Below are 22,558 nucleotides of genomic sequence, written 5' to 3' on the forward strand. Positions count from 1 at the left end.
CCTGTTTTCCCATTTATAAAATGGAGATGATAATACTTGGGAGTGTTGTGAGCTTTGTAAAACACTTTGAAGTCCTCCGATGGAAGGTGCTGTAAAAGAAAAGTGCTAAATCTTTGTTTGATCGCTCTTGCAGGCCAGACCATTGCTACACCTAACTTTCAAGACATTATACGCTTATAAATAAGGGCAATAAAGACAGATTTTTTTTTAAGTTGATAACGTCTCTTTATTTTGAACCTTACATTTTCAAGGATCGACGTATAGAATGTTAACTGTGTCATTACCATAGATTTTTTGAATCTCTGTAGTTTATAATGAACTTCAGGGGATATGCCTATTCACTCATACTTGATATGCTGTATTAAATTGCAGTGGGACATCTCCTAAGGAAGCATTTGTAGGATATCTCCAGAAGAAAAATGAGTGCTGAAATGCATAATACCCCATTAACTGGCATGATTAAAGGCATGGCATTTTAACAGGATGTGCACTGTACTTTTAAGGGAGGCTATAGGCCAAGCAGCCTGTTCCAGTCAGCTCTGACCAAAGCCATGCATAGGTGAACACAGACCCAAACCCTTGGATTTTAAGACCAATGAAAAAGCAATCAGGTTCTTAAAAGAAAAATTTTAATTAAAGAAAAAGTAAAAGAATCACCTCTGTAAAATCAGGATGGTCAATGCCTTACAGGGTAATCAGATTCAAAACATAGAGAATCCCTCTAGGCAAAACCTTAAGTTACAAAAAGACACACAAACAGGAATATACATTCCATTCAGCACAGCTATTGTACCAGCCATTAAACAAAAGAAAATCTAACACATTTCTAGCTAGATTGCTTACTAACTTTTTACAGGAGTTCTGAAGAGCATTCCTGATCTGGTCCCGGCAAAAGCATCACACAGACAGACCCTTTGCCCCCTCCCCCCCAGCTTTGAAAGTATCTTGTCTCTTCATTGGTCATTTTGGTCAGGTGCCAGCAAGGTTATCTTAGCTTCTTAACCCTTTACAGGTGAAAGGGTTTTGCCTCTGGCCAGGAGGGATTTTATGGTTCTGTATACAGAAAGGTGGTTACCCTTCCTTTTATATTTATGACAGGGCTTTAGAGAGGGGGGTCGGATAGGGGGTGGGGTCCCGGGGAGCCTGTCAGGGGTCGGGGGTGTGGATAGGGGTTGGGGCAGTCAGGGAGCAGGGAGGGTTGGATAGGGGGTGGAATCCCAGGGGGGCAGTTAGGGGCAGGGAGTCTCAGGAGGGTGGCAGTCAGGGGACAAGGAGTAGGGGGGGTTGGATGGGTCAGGGGTTCGGGGGGGGCAGTCAGGGGGTGGGAAGTGGGATGGGGCGGTTAGGGTTTGGGGAGACACAGCCTTGCCTACCTTGCCCTCCATATAATTTTGGAACACCGATGTGGCCCTCAGGCCAAAAAGTTTTCCCACCCCTGGTTTAGGGCCAGGACTGCGTGGGGAGTCCTGGAGAAGAGTGGTGATTCAGACAAGCTGAGAACACAGTAGTAGGAAGTGGCTCTGGGCAGTCTCTGGTTTAAGGCAGATTGCTGCTCATGGTTTAATATCCCAGGGGTCTGCAATATTGGGAGGGCATGGGCTCTTCTATGGTGCCACCACGTGCTTGTAAGCAGGATGCTACAACACAATGCAAAGAATTGTTTTGCCCTGAGGAAAGGGTGAAGGAAGGATGGATTCAGAGAGTCAACAGCTGTTACAACAGCCCTTCATTATCTGGAGTGAAGTCTGCCTGGGTGGGGCAAAGGTGTGTGGTGTTTTAGACTCCATTTGTTCCCTGGGAAGGAGAGGCCTCATTGGTCTGGCTAGCAGGCCAAATCCCCAATTTAGCAAAGGCTCAAAGCACTCTACTAGCCAGAAGGCAACTACTGATACATGGCCCTGAGCTGGAAAACTGAGTCAGAGAGCACCTGATTTCAGACCAGGTGTGACTATCACAGTCAAAAAGCTGACTGTAGGGGCTAGCCTGTCACCTCTAAAGACCCAAGGATAAATTCTATTTTAGGGATCTTTCCTGCTTTATTTGAGTCCATGAAAGTTTTGCCACTGCTGTCCCTGGGCGTAGAATTAAATCGTTAGACTGTTAATTGGAATGACTTTGATGGTCTCTTCCAGGCCTCCATTTGTACATGTTGCAATCCCTCCTCCAGCCCACTCTCAGGCATCCACACTTGCAATTTGGCTGAGTTAACCACAGGTCAGGACTGAGGTGTGGTGGCAGAGCAGCCTGGGAGGCTTGTGCAGCCTCTGCTCGCACTGTGCCACCCCCCAGTGCTGTTTGGCTCTCGCTTTTCTGAGCGCTGAACTTGCTCACAGTCTGCCAGACTGCTCTAGGTAATTCTTCTGGCAGCAATGAAGCCAAAACAGAAGCAGCACGAGTTGCAGATTGGGGAGTGTAGTATATAAAGCACTGACATGTTCTTCCTGGGATCTTGATTCACTGGAGCGTGAAAGGTGTATGAAATAAATGCAGCGTGCTTAGTCTGGATGCTCATGTACAGCAGTACTCAAAATAACAGACTCACCATGCAATAATATCCTGCTCTGGTGCTGTTCAAGAATGCTCTGTACAAGCCAAAACACAGGCTGGAGCTATCAATTCCCATGATCTCTCGCTCCCTCCCTCGGGTTAAGGTCCTGATCCTGTGCAGTACTGAACACGCTCCTCTTCCCACCTGGCTGCAATGGGAGCTCAGAGCCCTCAGCCACGTGCAGGAACCAAACCTTTTGATAGCTCCCGTTGGTCACAAGGGAAGGACCTTAGGGAGAAGGGGCGGTGCAGGGGTGGGACCTTGGGGGAAGGGGAGGGGTGGGGCTACCGTTCAGGCACCAGTGGGTATCCCCCACTTCTAGGAAGCTTCTGCAGCTTCTGTTCCATCTCTCGCCCACCTCCACAGTCTCTGCCCCCCTCAACAAAACTCACAGGCCTTTAAGTGTTAAAAAGATGTTACAGTTCATGTCCTGCTGGCTCTGTTTGTGGGTGCTGAGCTGGCGTTTGTTTGTAAAGCATTCCCTCCATCTGGTGGCTTGTGTGCCTTTGGCTGCTTTGTACTTTACTTTCCACTTTAACCATTTTAAAAATTAGGCTTCTTCACAGGGTGTGTAATTTATTATGGGTAATTCATATCTTTCTGCTGACAGTCATCCACTTACCCTAGCCCATTTTAGTCTGCCCCTCACAGAAATGGAGCTGTGGATTTCCTCGCTGTAGTTCTGATAGATAAAACCAGCACCGGATTTATTTCAGTGAGAGAAATAAGACCCAGCTCTTCAAAAGGATTGAAATAAATGGGAGTTAAGTTCCTAAGCGCCTTTGAGGACCTGGGGCTAGGAGACTTAGGTTTTTAGATCTTGAAGTGAGCCTACCAGCTCTAGCAAGCCCCATATCTTGGCTCTAAGAGCTACAAGGATTAAGAAACAAAGGGCCATATTCTTTGTCCAGCTGTGCTGTACTTCTGTCTGTTCAGGTACTTAAATAGATTTCATCATGAGGGCATCTGAGCACCTCACAATCATTAATAATAATTTTTACCCACACCAATATCCCCTGTGAGGTAGGGATGTATTAGCCCAGTTCACAGATGGCACACTGAGGTACAGGCTATGGTCAATGAAGGTAAACTGGGTTTGCACCAATATAACAAACTAGTTCCAAGGCTGACAGTAAAATGTGAGAGGGTAAAATAAAATTAAGGCACAATGAGCCGTTGAATGCATATGTGGGTTCTTCCTGGCAATTAACCCATGATATTGTTTAGGGCTGGTCTGCATTGCAGTCACTTACCCCTGTGCAAACTGGGTATAAAATGCTATCAAAACAGAATGGTAGTGTTAGACACCCACTTTGCACAGCATGTAACGTAGTGAAAAATTAGGCTCTTTTTCTTTTACCAATAGTATATCTTTACCCAACAGGAAAGTATCCAATGAATAGGGTGACCAGATGTCCTGATTTTATAGGGACAGGCCCGATTTTTGGGTCTTTTTCTTATATAGGCTCCTATTACCCCCCACCCCCTGTCCTGATTTTTCACACTTGCTGCCTGGTCACCCTACCAATGAACAATTTTCCACCTACTGTCTAACATTCGTAAGATGAGTGGGAACTTTCTCGCATCTGTTTTCACTTTGCCTTTCTTAAACTTATATCTCCATCAAAAGAAATGTATGTTTCAGTTCATTCTGCATGAGTCCCTATAGTGTCTATGCTTCCTTTGTTTACATTTTTTGATGATATTGCAATGAATTAATGTAAAAAAAAGTCAAAACACATTGCTGGCTTGATGGCTAAGAGCTGTCTCATGCTGCTAGGGGAAACCAGGATAGCTCTGGCAGTTCCTGAATGGTGGAAATATTTACAAGGTCTTATTCACCTTGACAATGTTCCACATAAAACCAGAGAGAAAACTGAGGATTTTGACAACCGTCTATTTAATCTCTACAGAGCTGGCATAATTAGGGGACCCAGAATTTATTCCAGTCTACTTTAAGTCATGGTCCAAGTGTGATAAAACAATTAACACTTATTCCTTGATTTGTGAAATCTGGTGTCTGTTCAGCTGACGGGCTGACAAGCAGTGATAATATGTTTGTACATTAATTAGGTTCTGGGTTTACTCAGTTACTACAAAAAGAACAGGAGTACTTGTGGCACCTTAGAGACTAACACATTTATTTGAGCATAAGCTTTTGTGAGCTACAGCTCACTTCATCAGATTCATAGTTTACTGTACAGCTTGCAGGGATTAATACGGCCGAACCCTCTGATTCTCTTGTTAGGGGTGAGGTTTCTACTATTTTTCTTTACTGTATTCGAATTCTTAAAGGGTTTTCGTTCCTATCCAAAACTACAAACTCAGTGTGGGGGAGGGGAAGAGCAGGAAAGGATTTATAGGGTATGTCTACAGTGCACACTCCTTACAGTGCACGTAGTGTACATCTACTGCAAGCCCCCGCCCCGCATGGGTATAAATAGCAGTGTAGACAGTGACGCACTGCTTAGGCAAGTAAAGACATGACATGCCTGAACCCTGGGGGTATGGTACCCTACCTGGCTCTCTGCATACCCAAGCAGTGCCTCCCACATCTGCACTGCAGTAATGTAGTGTCCCACAGCCCTCTCCTCCCGGAGCCTTTCACTGACACATCCTGCAGTGTGGACACAGCTTGCTTTTCACTGCACCAAATACCTACACATACCGTACACAGCGCCGCCTGTGGTGTGCAGTGTAGATGTTGCCAAAAACTACCTATTGCAGCATCTTTTGGGTAAAGTCATGGGGTGGCTGTTGAAATACTTCACAGTGGGCTAGACTGTCGCAGCCCTGACTCAGCCATACAGGGGAGTAAAGTCCCCTATTTACTCCCCTGCGTGGCCCTGCTGGATCGTGACTAGCTGCAGGGGGGAGAATGGGGGTTACTGGACTATAACGCCCAGCTTTCTCAATGTTTTGCGAAAACCATCCCCCTGGTTATCAAAATCATCATCAGCTGGCTGAAGAGGAATGCAGCCACATCTAAGGTGTGGCTGGTTGGAAGAGGGAAGCATTTCAAAGAACTAGCCATATCTGCAACATCTTTCACCATGTAAGGCATCTGCCTGCCATTAAATCATTCTGCAGCCTTACTGCTATTGGATGCCCCAATAACCTTGGGGAAAAAAGTGTCCCCTTCCATCTGGTTACAGAGATTCATGTACTAGTGACTTCCAGGCATGTGCCCTGAAGAATTTCTATAGAGCTTTTCAAGTAACTTCTATAGAATCCTATTCAATTTCTAGAACATTCTGGTGGTTTCACTCCTGATTCAGCGAGTCCCATTCATTGGGACTCCACATGTGCTTAAAGTTAGGCACATGCTTAAGTACCTATCTGAACTGGGGCCTTAAAGTAAAAATTTCAAAAGTATAGGATTTGCGGGCTCAAGTACTTGGCTACACTTCAAAGTTAATGTGGATTAAGGTGATGTGTGGATTTAATGTACAATAGCTGTTTGGTTTTTTCCAAAGTGGATTAAGCTAAACCGGAAGAAGGCTCTTTTGTTCCTGAGTAGAGTGCCCACACCTGGAGTTAATTGGGGAAACTCCATGTATAGACAAGCCCTAAATCCCATTGACTTTCAAAGGACCTTAGACCCAGATCTTCGAAGGTATTTAGGGGCCAGACTCCTAGTGAAATCAATGGGGGTTATGTACCTATACACCTAAGTCACTTAGGTGCTTTTGAGTATTTTACCTTTTTACATTTTCTAGGACAGTTTCATAAAACACCCAAAAGAGCATGCTCTGTCTCCTGTATCTGCAGCGTCAGGCAATATCCATGTGAGTTTACTTTTAGTTCTGTCAAACAGCCACAGAGCACAACTCTGTCTCCAAAATGCAAAAGTCTCCTGTGAGTTCATATATAATTAGGCTTATGGTTTCTATAGTCATAGAGCCGGGGGGCACACTTGACGGTCTGCAGCACCTTGCAGTTTTGTAACAAACATGTTTTCTGCTCTACTCATTTTGTTAACAAAAGTACATTTTGAAGTGCCAGGAGTTAACAAACCAATTTAAGTGTCTATGTTCAAATTTATCTAATAATGAAGTGACAAGTTGCAGTGACCCCCATAAAAACTGGGCGAGTGAGTTATTGCTTATTTGACCTGATTGGAACAAGCATTATTGTATCTGACAAGGCAAGCCCCAGGTGAACATGAGTTCATTTCACATTGTCATTTTGATTGCCGAATCAGACCTCTGAAAACTTTATTTCTCATGGATTAAAGCCAGATTTCAACTCCAGCACTTGTGATGTGGAATAGTCTCCTCTACTTATTTAAGCAGGCAGACAAATAGATCAATTAAATGGTTAATTTTGTTAGTCAGCCCTTCCCTTCAGAGACTTGTAATTATAATAGTTATAATTTAGTATAAGACTTCTCACCATTAGGAAATCCTCTGCGCTAGTACACGAGACAAAAAAACAAACAAAAAAAAAAAACGGGGGGTGTTTCCAATGTTTAGTCAGCCTTTGTGAAAATGAAATTCCAAAAGGTAAAATCCTATTTCTCCATGAAAAACAACCTCTTTTGCTGTGAAAATGGCAAAACTGAACCAACTCAGGCAAACTTAGTGTTGCCTGTGAGAACTTCGTCATGATCACAGCAAGTATCTGTGTTTATAGGCCAAAGTGGTGAAATTTCACCCTGGAACAAACTCTTGACAAAATTAGAGTCCAGAGACGAGTCAGAAAAATACGTGTGTGGGAGTTTAATGTAGCTGTAAGTTAGGGAGAGGTCATTAGCTTGGGCCAGGTCTACACTACAAAGTTTTGTCGCCATAGCTTTGTCTGCTAGGGGTGAGATGGGGTATAATGTGTGACAGGCATACCTGTGCCAGCGAAAGCCCCTAATGTAGATGCAGTTATACTAGCAAAACTGCGTTTGCTGGCATAGTTTATTTCACTCAGGGAACTAGAATAATTCATATGGCATAAGCGTGAGCTTTGCTGGTATAAGCGGTATATACTAGGAGCCTTTTGCCAATATGGTATATCAGTGTAGTTATACCAACAAAGCCTTCCAACATAGACCTGGCCTAGGATTCCCTTCCTCAGTAAAGGCCTGATCCAAAGCCCACTGAACTTAGGGGAATATTAGTATTGATGTCAATGTGGGCTTTGGATCTTGATCAAAGGTGTTCATGTAGAGGCTAGATGAGCGAAGTCCTAATTTTGCAATTAATAAGGGGCAGTGTCCTGTGGTGGAAAAGGGCTATAGACATGGTGTCTTAGAAACATTTCATTTAGCTTTGTCTCCTGACAATTGTAACTTTCTAGTATTTCAGACTTCAAGTCTCTCAATTGTCATTTTTCTGATGCATGTTTTTATTATGTCCATTGTACAAACTCTTGCATTATTTATTGTGTGTCCCCAAAAAGACTGACCCTGCATAAGCTTGCACTGAGCACAGAGACCCAGATCCTCAGAGGAATTCAGTGGAAGTTAGGAGCCTAAATACCTTTGAGGATCTGAACTGAAGGTAGCAGCTTCAAGGAGAACGCCTTGCAGAGTTCAGGCTGTTTATTGCACTTCCGTACCTCCTCTAAAGCAGGACTTTGTCTATGTGCCACAACTGAGTCTGCCATGTTCAGGGTTCTGTGCAGGGATCTGCTTATAAAGTCTTGGCATCAAATCATGATCCAGCTTCTGCCTGCAAAGCCCTGCTCATAATGAGTCAAATTGCTCCTCTAACTTACGGTAAGTAGAATCTTACTCCACATCTACTTTACTGGGGTTACTTCTGGAGTACGGGTGCTACTCAGCAGATGTAGGAGTATTAGTCTGGCTCATAGAGACTCTCATTTACACTAGATTAACTTGATTGTCTTCACAGGAGTTTCTCTGGATTTATACTGGTGCAAACGAGCAGAATCTGGTCCAGGCTTAGCCACATGAAAAGTATTATGTATCAAAACCATATCTGTTTATATCACATATGTCAGGTTACCTTAACCAGACTGTTAATCGGCCTTGACATTTGCAAGGAAAGGTAACAGATGTGTAATAGGTAAAGCAATCAGGCAATAAATAACATGTTTTTGTCTGGTTCCTGGTCCCCCTCTATTCTTCTATAAAGTACAGCATCACTATGAACTTTTTTCTTTTATATTGCACTTATAATACTGTGTTTTGGTATATTGTGTTATCATGAAAACTCAGATAGGATCTCAGGTACCATGCTGATGGAGGCATGTTGTGTTTCATGTTCCACAAATTACCATGAATTCAGAGCCATACGGGGCTAGTTCCATGTAGAGATCTGATATTATTGTATATGGTTTCTCTAAACAAAAGCTCACTATTGTAATGATTGTTTTGTTGCTGATATTTACATGGTAATAACATGTAAATCTGTTAAAACTTCCAGAATAAAGGATCTTGGCCAACAGATTAATAATAAATAATAATAAAAAATATATCAGTAATAAAATAGCTATGGAGGAGAGGATCACCATGTTTTGTTGATGCAGCAGATGTGTTTTCTTGCTCATCTATTTTACCTAGTCCTTTCTTTTCCACATGATGGGAAGGTATTTTTAGGACTGTACAGCTAATATCTGGGATGATTACAAGGACAGTACAGGCAGCTCACAGGGATTATATAGTACTTTTCATCAGTAGTAGCAGAGCCAGGACAGCTGAGTCCTAGTCCAGTATTCTACCCACTAGGTTACATTGTCTCTTTGTAGCTTATTTATACCTAGATGTCAATGGGTTAAAAGTGATCCGTGGCTTAAAGTTGGTTTGGATTTATTTCTAGAACTAGTCAGAGTGGAATTTAAATGCTGTTACATGATTGTTCAGAGCCTTTTCTTTGTATATGATATGGAAACTATGTTATATATAACCAATAAAATTATGTATACAAATCAGTAATCACAGCTGTGAGAACAAACCATAGTTGGATCCAACAAGTTAGTAAAATATCAACGCTGTGGCAATGGAGTACTTAAGCAACCGCCCTGTCTGTGAGTTCCAAGGGTCATTTAGCTGAGGAGCAGCAGCTTAGGGAATTCCCTACATCAGCAAATTCATATTGACCTTAGTAGAACCATGAAGTCATTGGGAACTGTGGGCTTATGAGGAGAGCTGGGTTGAAGCACCAGGAAGAAGCGCCCCTGTCAGTTTTGACACAATCTTCCTGTTAAGCCAGCTGCTACTATCAAATGAAGTGTATTTGTAGTTGTGTCTATCCCAGGATATTAGAGAGACAAGGTGGGTGAGGAAATATCTTTTACTGGACCAACTTCTGTTGGTGAGAGAGACAAGCTTTTGAGCCTGAAGAAGAGTGCTGCGTGGTTTGAAAACTTCTCTCTCTCACCAACAGAAGTTGGTCCAGTAAAAGATATAATCTCACCCACCCTGTCTCTCTACTGTCAAATGAGCAGTCATTTTGCAAAGAGGCCTTTCCAAACCAGGTGTTATAATTTCTGGTAATGCTAAGAAGAACCCTCTTAGCTATTTGCATCACAGTACAAATATTTTGCCACTACCATCAACACTTCAAATCCCCCTAAACGTTAGGTATCGTTTGTGACAATAGAAATCAAAATGGAACCTGGGCAGCTGTCGAAGGGATTCTAGGCCATGTGTCTAGGAAAGCTGTGAGGTGGCTAAGTGTGTTTCTACATCTTCACTTTTTGATCATGTAAGTGTGTTTTATAGCACCATAACTTAAAAAAATACATTCTGTGCAACTGCTAGTGTCAGACTATAGGGGAAAAAATCAATTTAATTAACACTTTGTGATAGCAGGGGAGCATGCAACACACAGGAGCAGCACCTTCCCCAGCTGCATCTGCACCCTTTGTAGTCTGCTGCCTCTCCCCACTGGGAGGTTGCTCTCTGATGAGAGGGTTTGCCCCTACCATGGCTTTCTGGGTCTGCCCCTTTAAATATGGCAGAGCCAAGCAGCTGCAGCCCTAAAGTGTCCATTTTGTAACTAGCTGTTGCTTGCTACATTTCCCTTTCTTTCAGCTGGTAAGTGCTTTTAAGTCTTGTTATATTGTCCAAAGTTTTCCTTTTCTTATTCCTGTGCTCTCCTGTTGTGATGTGTTGTCCACATGTGCAATTAATATCCTGACAGCAAATGTTACTGCTGTAAATGAGTCAGTGGCCCCTAGGTTATAGAGATGTCTCATTGCTGGGGTTGAGATCAGCTGCTTGACAAAACGAAGTCCCAAGAATAGGGCAAAGACCATCTTCCAGTTCAGACTCTGCGAAGAACGCGCTCTCCTCCCAGTTCTTCTCTGATTCTGTAGGGTGATGGCAGCATTTAATGCTTATGGCATCTACCTGTTTTGTTCAGACCATTACAGTGATAAGGGCCAGTCACCATATTTGTATGCAGTTATGCATTCAGGCTCCAACCTCCCCAAGGTTCAGATTTGTGCTTCAGGCTTATTGTTGGTTCATGGCTGGGTAGATAAAACAAACTAGCAGCCTGCCAGTATTCATAGTGCCTCAGACCTCCGCAAGTTCAGAAGAAAAGCCTGGAATTCATAACTGCCTGTGCTTGATAGATGTTAAATCAATAAGGGCTCTTTTCCCTGCAAGTAGCATCAAACATTTCAAAAGAAAGGTTCAAAAGTTCCCTTGGGAAAGTGTTTGAAGTCATGGAAGAATTGGGCCCCACTGTGGAATGACTTTACTAAAAATATTGTTAGTGGGGAAAACCTGGGAAACCTGTCAGCTCCAATTAACATCTTCATTTCCAGGATTAAAAAAGAAGATATGCCTGGGTGGCAAAACTGAAAGTCAAGCCTTAAAATTAATAGGGTCTTTGTTTTACAAACCACGCCTGCCCTCTCTCCAAACTCCAGGGTCCCTTACTTCAAAACAATGATCTCTCCTTTTGCAAGAGGGCTCAGAAGTAAGAGAAATTGTAATAGCAAACCAGTTTCCTACAGGCATGATGCCAAGGCTGCTAGGCCTCAAACGTGAGCTGCCAGCTTTGTTTGCTCTCATGGACTCATTTGTGCATGTCATGGTGTCTAGTGATAGGTGAAACAACAAAAGACTGGTTTGGGTCAGGTGCTTTTCTGAACGTCATCCAAACTACCCACACGTCTTGAATCTGGAGTACTGAGCTGGAAATTAAGAACAGGCTCTGAGATTTCTGGGATTTGCTGCTTCTGGTTGGGCCAGAAATATTCTCCAGCTTTTGTCTGGACTCAGGCAATGCAAAGGCGTGGGATGATTTTTTAAAAAAGGGTGGGGGGACTAGGGTCTACTCTAAACGTCAATTACTTCCTACCTCAAAAGAAAAAGAAAAAGTTTGTTGGGGATAAGCCTGAGTCCAGGATGAAGGCTCAGGTTAATTCTTTATCTCAAGTGGATTGGCCATCCTGAACATCGCCCTGCTCTTCCTGCCTTCTCTGGCCATGGGGCATCCAGGATGTTTACATGCAGCAGAAGTGCTGAGCCTAGTGCTTGGTGCCCCTCTAAAGGTATAGTGGGTCCAGTCAGATAAGCCTTGACAGTTTCACATGCTGCTCCAAAGCTCTTAAGAAGACTCTCTGCTTCTTGTGACCCCACTGTGATTGTCTCTGACCAGCAGCTTGCTCTGGGCCTGACTGTAAATCTTTATTCTTATGGGAGAGCACTTAATCATCAAACCTGCCCAGGGATGGAGCCATTCAGCAACAGTGGTGTTGCCTTCCCATGGCCAAGGACGACTCCTCACAGTGCTCACTAGGGGTCTCTGCTCTGCCATGCCCCATACTGACCACACTCTTCACCACACCTTGTGCCAGCAGGGACTGGGTGTCACTGGCTCTTTGGCTTTGCAGGGAGCCCTCTGCAGCCCCGCTGTCACAGCCCCCTTAGCTCCTGGCTGGGGAGTGAGGGATCTCCAGCTTGGAACTGTTCAGCAGCAGTCCACAGCTGGGGTTTCATCCTCCTTGCAGTCCTGGCTGGAGGCCTCTTCTCTGCCCGGCCAGGACCCCAGGACTTGGGCCCATTGGCTGTACAGGTGGCCATCAACAGCCCTGCTGCCAGCACTAATCCCAACCCCGGCCCTACCCACTCTGGATTTCCAGCAACTGTAAAAATGAAAATAGCGAACAATAAAAAAAACTTCAAAAAAGAAATTGCTCTTAATCGCTGAGATTGGAAAAGTAAAAATTGAATGCTGCTGAGCCTAAGCTTGGATACACCCCTCTAGTCGGCATCTCCCATTGGCTAGCTTAGGTGGATCTCTCCTCCTAAGCTGGCTTTTGTGGCCCACACTCTTAGGCACCTCTCCCCAGGCCTTGCATAGGGAACCTGGGCACCTCACTCGAAGTTGTGGATTTGTCTGGCTGGCAAGGCACCTATGTCCCTTTCTGGATCTAACGCCAGGTACGCATGTCGTAGGTCTGTGTCAGGAAGCATGCAGCTAGAAGATACAAGATTCTTACATCACATAAAAGTCGGACAGAGGTGCAGAGGCCACATAACCGAGAACCCTGAGCTGGGAGGCAGGAAGTCCTGGGTTCTATTCCCACCGTGGTAACACTTTGCACTTTATAATTTACAAGCAACACACCACCTGTATGTGGCATAAGAGTCCCAAGGTCAACAATAGGATTAGAACTAATTTGGGATCATTCTTAGAATAAAGCAGCAGTCTGCTAATGGTCTCCCAGGGCTATTTCCTGTGTCAGCTTTCCACTGATATAAACCTATAAAAGAAACCTACTCAGAAGCTGATGCCAGTGATTGTGGAACAGTAACAAATCACTGGCATAATGAACTTGATGGGGAGCTGGCAAATCTTCACTTCAGGCAAGGCCTTTGTTCAATTAAATATCAGACCTGCTGTTTATCTTTGAGGACTTACAGCCATTTTATCCAGCTGTGTAACTTGGGATTTTTAAATTATAAAGGAAATGAAAGACTGTGGCATGGTGCTATGAGCCAATGTACCAACCAACCCTGTGCTTGAGAAATTTGACATCATGTGAGCAGAATGTACACTGCCGACAATATTCTGTCTTTAAATCTGCTTTGCTGCAGGACTCCCTTCTGAATTCAGTGTCTGCATCGCACTTTGAATGTGCATTTTTGCACTACCTGGGTTGCATTCTCGTCCTGCTCATTTATCATGCACCATTCAACTCCTTGAGTTTTCTTTATGTGCTTGGTGGCTGCCCGCTTAAGTTTCTGGGGCAAAACATCCTCCAGGGAATGATTCCTGGTAGGAGTATGACACACTAGACATCCTGATTTAGTATCCTCCCCTCACTGTGTAATGTCGATTTCTAACTTCTCTGTGAGGTTTATGTTAAATTTCACAATGGTGACATGCCATATGGCTCAATCAGCATCTCTTCAAAGGAACCTATCACAGAAATCTCACACCCAAAGGATTCACCCACACATCTTCAGTAAATCATTTTAAGATGACCTATCCAGTTGGATTTTTTCCCTCCTAGTGTTTCTTAGGAACTAAGCATCTTCCTCTGTGAAGTATCAAAATCAAGATAAGGTTAAGTAGCATATGGACCAAGTTGGTAGTGAATAAAAATAATTATCCTCTGGTAATGGCTGATGTTCTCAGTTTGCTTCCTGGTGAACGGATGTCCATATCACAAAACCCCGCATTACAATCTGCATTTATTTGCTGCTTGCTGGCAATCCAAGCAGAGAAATCACCGGCTGAATGAATGTGGAATATAAAGGACGTATTGCAACCTTCCTGGTCAGGACTGAAGCATTAGATAAACTGTGTGGGGAAGCTTCCATTGCTGCTGTCCCTGCTATAATCCTTTCCGAGGGTACACTGAGGTTACAGTCTGCAGTTCTGTGAGGTTCCCAGCACTGAATTCATATTAGCAAAGGAGAATAAAATAAAAAAACTACGCAGCACTAAATGTTTGGTCACAGCTCTGATACAATCACAATTCTAATGCTGTAGGACTCGCAGGAATCACCCTTGTACCACAGCAAGGAGGTGATTGGATTTCTTTTCTCTGTCTGCAGCATAGCGTTGGTGTTCCCTGTTAATCTGGTATGTTATTACAGAGTATCAAAATGTCAGTGCTTCATCTTTCATTCATATTCATGACCCAGGGTTTCAGGGTAGGTTCAGACTCGGAGCAGTGCACATGGCTTAACACTGCCTAATTTCCCTTAGTTTCCATAGGCACTTTGCAGATAAATCTCTATGCACTGTAGTAAGGGCATGTGGATCCTTGTAGAGCATCACTTAATGCACTGATCTGAAACTTCCCTAATACCAATGCCCAACAGCACAAGTGTTTGGCACCAGACTTAATACTATCTGAGCATAGTTTCTGTTTGTGTTTAGTTCTTTGATATAATAGGGTTTAATTTTCTGTGAGATTAGATTAATTAGAAACAACAGATTTTTTTTTCTCTGTCTGCCTTATCCTGCTTACACAGATTGAAATTGAGTACGCTCTGGAACATGTTGGCTTCAGCTGGCATATTGCAGGACATGAGGCCTCTTGCAGCAGAAAGCCTGCTTCAAGGTGGTTAGTGGTAATACAATGCTTCTCAAAAGACTGGTTGTGGGGTGCCCTCTAATTTCCTATTGAAGTCTATGGAAAGACTCTTAATAATTGTAGTGGGAGTTAGACCAGGCTCTGAATCAGTGCATCCCAGGGCAATCTCTTTGGGTGTAGTAATTTCAGTGACAGGTTTGTATGTAGTAGACGAGCCCTTGGACTATATTTTGCAGCATAAAAACTTGAGGCAGGGACTGCCCTTGTGTAGGGAAATGCTAGAGTCAATTAGGGAGCCAGTTAGGGTGTTTGTTTTTTTCCCAGCAGTGCTGGGCAACCACAGCACTCATTGGATTTGTTGGTGCTCAGCCATTCTGAGAATCAGCTCCTTAATTACGAAACCAAGAAAAAGATGAATTATAAACAATAATCATTTCTAGTTTGATGCAATCATCATTTAGTCACAGGGCTGCTTCAGCGATGCTTTGATTCTTAGACTTGCCAGTCAGAAATGGTAAAAGTGGTATGGTTTGGAAATCAGTGTGGTAAGTTTGCAAACTAACCAAAGGGAGATCACACATTCCGCATAGCACGAGTTAGCACGAGTGAGTGCCAGGGGAAAGGGTGGAGGTGCGTGGCAGATGGAATAACTTTGGCTAGTATAGAAGGTCTGTGTGAAAAGAGAGATGACTGAACTAGAGCTTAAGAGGTAGCAAGGGGGAAGGTCATGAGGTCCAGGGGACAGGGCACTGGACTGGCAGTCGTGAATCCTGGGTAGTGGTTCCTGGCTCTGCCACTGACTGGCTGTGAAATCTTGGGTGATTCACTTTGCCTCTCTGTGCTTGTTTCCCTTCCCACCCTTTATTAATTAGACTGTAAGTTCTTGACTCTTACTGCGTGTTTATACAGTGCCTAGCTCAAAAGGATCCGGATCTTGGATTGGGTCTTTAGGGGCCATATTATATAACTAATCATGTAAGAAGTCCTATGGCAGTGGGGAGAGGCTGGAGTGGTGTGGGGGAAGGAGAAAGAGGGAGATGATTGGAATGACAGCAAGGAAGCGGAGGAGAGGATGAGAGCTGCCCTTAGCTACATGATGGAAGGGAGGGCACTGGAAGAGGATCAAGACAGCACAGCTCAGGACCAGCTCTAGGCACCAGCAAAGCAAGCACGTGCTTGGGGCGGCACATTTCCAGGGGCGGCATCATTCCAGCCATCCTTTTTTCTCGGGGCAGTTGCGCTCTCGGAGCTGCGCCACTTAGACGGGGCCAGGGCACCGTGCCCCCCGGCCGCAGTGGGAAGGGGAAGCCCCAGCCCTGGGATGCTGAGCTGCCAGGGCCCAGCCGCTACCTGGGGAGGAGAGGGCGAGTCCTGCTGGGGCTGCGCTGCCTCATCTGTGCCCTGGCTGCTGCGTTGCCTGGTGCCACCCCTTATATCGGGGCTTCTCTGCGCGGCCGGGCGGGGGAGGGAGGAAAGCCCCTGCAGGCGCTGGGAGAAGGTGACATCACTCCCTCCGCTTCCAGCCCCGCCTGTGAGCCCCAGCCCCAACTGAGCCTGGGGCTGCAAATTACCTAGAGCTGTCCCTGGCACAGCTCATGTTAACTTTTAATTATATTTTCTTTTATTTCCTGACTTTCAGTGGACAGGACCTGCAAAGACGAGTTACTTTTTCTATTAGCCCCTTCCTAACCTGCACTGGTGTTAATGGCAAGCAGCAGGCCTGCCCTGGGAGCAATCTGTACATGCGTTTCCTCTCTGGTTTCTAATTGTGACTTTTCAGGTGGTCTGGGCTGAATTTTCCACCCCTCTAAAAGTTTTGTAATTTTCTTTCTTCTTCACTATTACTGGGAATGTAAAGACTGCAGCTGCTTTGGCCCTTGTTCTTTTGCATTGCTCTCCCTTTATTTATTAATTAAACAGAGTATCAACTTTGCGCAGGGCTGTGATTATCAGAAAAGGCTTTGTTTTCTGGGAGGAGGAAAGTTGCAGGCCTGGTTTCCCCAGTTGGCCAGACTGCTCATCAGAGTTCTTTTTTCCATGAGCTTTTTCCCTCATTAATAACCTGCTTTATTTCCTAAGCCTTTAGTTTTGGAATGGGAGAAAATATTTTGGAGGACAAACAGTTTCTTGCAGCTCAGAAGGTAGATTACATTGTTCATTTACTGTGGCAGCAAGGCTCTTCGTAAAAACAAATCTAAAGATAAATTACATCAGCTACCCACACTAGGGTTAGCATTAGATAAAAACCCATCACTGCAGCCACCCAAAAACAAGATAGCCAGGTAATAAAATAACCAAGGAATAAAATAAACTGAGCAATCAAAAATGAAACCGCACAAAGCACACACACAGAACAAATACAAACTGAACAAAATGAATCTGCTCCCTGCCATGGCCGGCGCTGGCTGCCAGACATGGATGCTGACAAAACCAGAGATATTCCTCCCATATATTCTTAGTCACTAATATCAACACTTTGATCCCGTTTAGCAAGATACTTAACCGCATGCACTTAAAATCAATTGGGACTATTCACATGCTTAAAGTGAAGTATGTGCTTAAGTATGTTGCTGAAATAGGACCTTAGGGCCTAAGAGAAGAAGGATGGCTTAGCAGTGCTTAAGGCTAGCCTGAGCAATGAGGGAGCCAAGTTCATTTTCTTGCTCTGCCACAGACTATCTGTGTGACATTGGGCAAGTCATTTAGTCTTTTTGTGCCTCCATTCCCTATCTGTAAATTGGGGATAACAGTGCTGCCCTACCTGATGGAGGTGTTGAGGATAAATACATTAAAGACTGTGAGGCGTTCAGACAGGGCTATAATATAAGTACCTAAAATAGGTAGATCAGCATTTTGTAAATATGGCATATGGAGAGACAAGGCTCTGCTGGTTCCCAGAAGAGTGTTCATGCATAGTGCCATGATACCTTCCTCAGGCTCAGCTCAGTCCTGTTAGGCACAAGAATTTCTGTTATTATTAATTAGTTCTTCAGGATTATGGCTTTTGCTGCCTCAGGTCCTGCAGTTGGGTTTCAAGTGAAATTCTGGTGAACATGGCCCATAGCTGTGAAAAGAGGCCAGTGCAAATGATTCACCCTTGCTTTCCCATCAGAAGCTTTGATTGTCCCAGCTGACTTCACACTTGACCACTTCAAAAGGATGTTTCAAAGGCATGTGTCCCTGTATCAGGATTTATTCACAGAAGATCTTTTCTCCTTCCTTGCTTCCCTTTAGATGATACACTGTTCTTTAGTTATTTTAAGATGCCTCCTTGCTGATGAATGTAATTGATTGGAGGCTAGTTACCCCTGCTTTAGTTACCACTGCATATATTTTGTCATATGCACTAAGAAGTAGAATGGTTTTACAGTAAAAGCTAATACTTAATGTCATTGGCCACATAGGACTGGGCTAATAACATTATCAAATTCATATGCTAGCAAGCAGTAATACATAGCCACTTAATACACAATCCTTTTGATGCTGATTGAAATAGTGGGCCAGATCCTCCACGGGTGTTGATGAGTGAGACTCCATTGAAGTTAATAGGGTTGCGCCTGTTTATAACAGTAGAGGATCTGGCCCTCGGTATTTATCAGTATTCAGTAGGTATGAAAGAAGACCCTGATCAGCACTGGTGCAATGCTGACTGACTGATTGAATTCGCTCCAGTATTAAGTTTAACATGTTTTTGTTATTAGCTTTGGTTATTTTTTTCACTATCATCAGACATTCCTTCCTGTTTAAGGGGACACTGTCAACCTATTTCTTCCCCTGCCCCCCAATTTGATTTCATATAAAGAAGGTAAACTCACAGTGTATCCTAGGGGATGTCTTCTGTGATGAGTTGAATGCGTTACAATGATTTATTATCTTTGGGTGGGTGGTGAGGATCTATGCAGGCTGTGTGCATGTCCATCAATAGAATCTCTTCTTTGGGTCAGTAGCAGGTTTGGCATAGAAGTCAATGGGCAGAGGATCAGGTCCTTATACATAATACTTCTTTGTGTGCGTAAATACAATAATTATGATTAGAGAAACTAAGTGGTGAGGTAATACCCTTTAGTGGGCCAAAAAGAGACGAGGTGATAGGTGACCTGAAGAAGAGCTCTGTGTAACTTGAAAGCTTGGCTCTTTGACCAAGAGAAGTTGGTCCAATAGAAGATATTACCTCACCCACCATGTCTCTCTAGTATCCTGGAACCAACAGCTACAACATGGCAACAACAACATGGCAACATAATTATGATTGTTGTATATTTTAAATGTCCTACCATCCAAGTGCTAAGGATACTGTACCATAATACAATAAAAACATTCTAAAAGACAACATAAAAAAGCTGTGCTCTTAAAATTTAATTCAAACAAGAATAAATTGAAGTGTGGATAGATATCGCCCTCCAAAAATCCTACTGAATAAGATATACTCTGCTGTAAGGAAGTTAACTAGCAATATTTGGAGCTAAATAGGTTAATTATGTCTCTTCTGATACTGTTTTAAACTAGCTCTGGTCTCTGGTTACCAGATCTCATGCTTTTCCATAGGTGGAATCAAAAACCGTTAATATCCAAATTCAAATCAAGGTGTTGCTTGTAGTTTTAATTGAGTTACCCAAGGGCAGGAGACTGAAATAAAAGAAAATGAGTTGAATGTCCATGGAAAGTCAGTATTGGTTCCCTTTCAGTGATAATTCAATACACATTGTTTTATGCAGCTGTAATCTGTAACACAATTCACAGGTTGTAACACAGCTGTAATCCGTAACACAACGAGAAACTGCAGAACTGGAATTAATTTGCAAACTGGACACCATCAAATTAGGCCTGAATGGGAGTGGATGGGTCATTACACAAACTAAAAACTATTTCCCCATGCTAACTTTTCCCCCTGCTGTTAGTCACACCTTCTTGTCAACTGTTTGAAATGGGCCACCCTGATTATCACTACAAAAGGGATTTTTCCTCCTGCTGGTAATAGCCCACTTTAATTGAATTGTCTCATTAGAGTTGGTAAGGCAACCCCCATCTTTTAATGTACTCTGTATATATATCTTCCTATTGTATTTTCCACTACATGCATCTGATGAAGTGGGTTCTAGCCCACGAAAGCATATGCCCAAATAAATTTGTTAGTCTCTAAGGTGCCAGAAGTACTCCTCGTTGTTTTTGTAACACAATTGTTTGTCAATTCAATTGCATTTGGAATCTCCCTAAATTTCAAAACTGCCCCGATTTAGCATGTCTAAATTACATACACCTCTAGTCCGATATAACGCGGTCCTCGGAAGCCAACAAAATCTTACAGCGTTATAGGTGAAACCGTGTTATATTGAACTTGCTTTGGCCTCGAGCATTTCTGTTAATAGTTGCTTCCCACCCCCAACTGACCCCTCAGGACCCCCGACCCATCCGACCCCCCCCGCTTCTTGTCCTAATCACCCCCAGGACCTCACCTCCTACCCAACCCCCCTGCTCCCCATCCCCTGACTGCCCCACCCCCTATCCACACCCCTACCCCCTGACAGGCCCCCCGGGACTCCCATGCCCCTAACCACCCCTCCCAAGACCCCACCCCCGTCTAAGGCCCCTGCTCCTTGTCCCCTGACTGCCCCCTCCAGATAACGCCCCCCATCCCTAATCACCCCCAGGACTCAACCCCCATCCAATGCCACCATCCCCTGACTGCCCTGCCCCCAGAACCTCCAAACCATCCAACTCACGCCCTGTCCCCTGACCGCCCCCCGAGACCCTGTGCCCCTTATCCAACCCCTCAGCCCCAGCCCAGCACCCTTAACATGCAGCTCAGAAAAGCATGTTGGAGCCAGATACGCTGACGCGCTGATCCGCTGGAGCGTGCAGCCCCGTCCCCCAGAGCACTGCTTTACTGGGTTATATCCAAATTCGTGTTACATCGGGTCGCGTTATATCGGGGTAGAGGTGTATTTAGAATGTCTAATTACATTGTCTCTTTCCCATCCCGCATTACAAATTTATTTTAAAAAACTTTTAGGCCAAATCCCCTTTGCCTTCCCCATGCAAGCCGCCTCAGTGAAGTCAGCAAGTGTGCTTGTGTGAATGAGGTGAGCTGCATTTGTCTCTACATGATGTTCCCAGCTTCTCATTATGTCCAGCGCAGGTTTGCTTAACTGAGGCTTTTCTTTTGTTTGGAGGGAGGCTTATCTTGCTTTGTCTTTGGACAGCTATTCCTTGTGCTATTAATGGGTAAACCGGAAAGACGTCAGGCTAATGGAGAAAAGTGAATTGTTATGGAGCAAACTTCCTTATAGACATGTTGGAGTATGGATCAGGGTGAGAAAAGCAGATTTTTAAGCATGAAAGATAGCTGGTCATTCTTCCATTCAGAAGCAGAGCAGGAAGAAAATAATATGATTTCTGCAAGAGTAAGATCTGCATACTATGCAAACTGGCCGCCTTTGATTAAATATCCACTTGCACTAATTTCAAAAATACAGTGACACCTTAAATGATTGACCAAGATACCAGCACAAACTGATTGTTTCGCAGAGACGTGGCCTTTAAGTGAACGCTGAACAAAATTGTACTGTAAAATTCTAAGGATCTTTTAAAGTGGTCACTTAAGTGAGAAGGTTGCCTGTTGAGGCCACCCTCACAATATTGTTTTACTGGTTGCTACATTGCCCTCCATAACGATTTTCCCCACGTTTTTCAAACTCAAGAAGCCTATGGAGAAGATTGCTAAGCTACAGTGTACTTTTCACAGCAGTGCTCTGTGGCAGCTGTGGATACAGCTGTTTCTGCTCAAGAGGGCAGTGATATGTTTGTTTCCCCTCCTTGTGTTTGTTCCCTCCTCAGAGGGACAAACTGCTCCAGAAATCACTGAGGTATAAATTTAAACTTGGAAATGCCACTGATTTCAGAAATGAGGGTTGAGCAAGCAGGACCAAGGCTGAACCAGGTTTTGGACAAGGAAACGTTTATGCAAAGTAAGTGTCCTAATGGAGAACTGCACTCAGTGAACTCTCAGGCCTTTCCCTTTTCTTGTCGCAGTGCCCTGGACTGCACTATGTTGAAAGGGGTGTCTGCGTTTTTATTAAAATCCCCTGATTTGTATGGAGGATACATAACTTGGTTCTTAATACCTTGGTTCTAAGCATTCACTCTGGGCTGAAAATTGTCACAGATCATGTTAATCAGGAGAGAAACAATACATTTAACAAGGAATTTTTGTACGATTCTCAGTTATTAAAAAAAAAAAAACTTCATTGAAGGCCATGCCAGAATGTAGGTGACATGATAAAGAAATGGCTACTAACCACACCAATAATTGTGAATCAGTCATAATGCTTTTATTAAAGAGGAGGAGTATATGGCCCTGGCATAGTTTAGAGCAGTCTTAGGGATGCTCTAATTTCCACTGGCTGGCTATGATCCTCCAATGAGGGTATCTACTTGCTCAGTTTCAGTCGAGCATAGCAGTTCCAGTCATGACTCTCTTCGTCAATGAAAGGCCCCCAGCAAATCCCCTCAATTGCAGACTGTTGGTGTGGATTAGAAGCCAGCCCCCAC

Source organism: Lepidochelys kempii, chromosome 10 (assembly GCF_965140265.1).
Source record: "Lepidochelys kempii isolate rLepKem1 chromosome 10, rLepKem1.hap2, whole genome shotgun sequence".
Classification (NCBI taxonomy): domain Eukaryota; kingdom Metazoa; phylum Chordata; order Testudines; family Cheloniidae; genus Lepidochelys; species Lepidochelys kempii.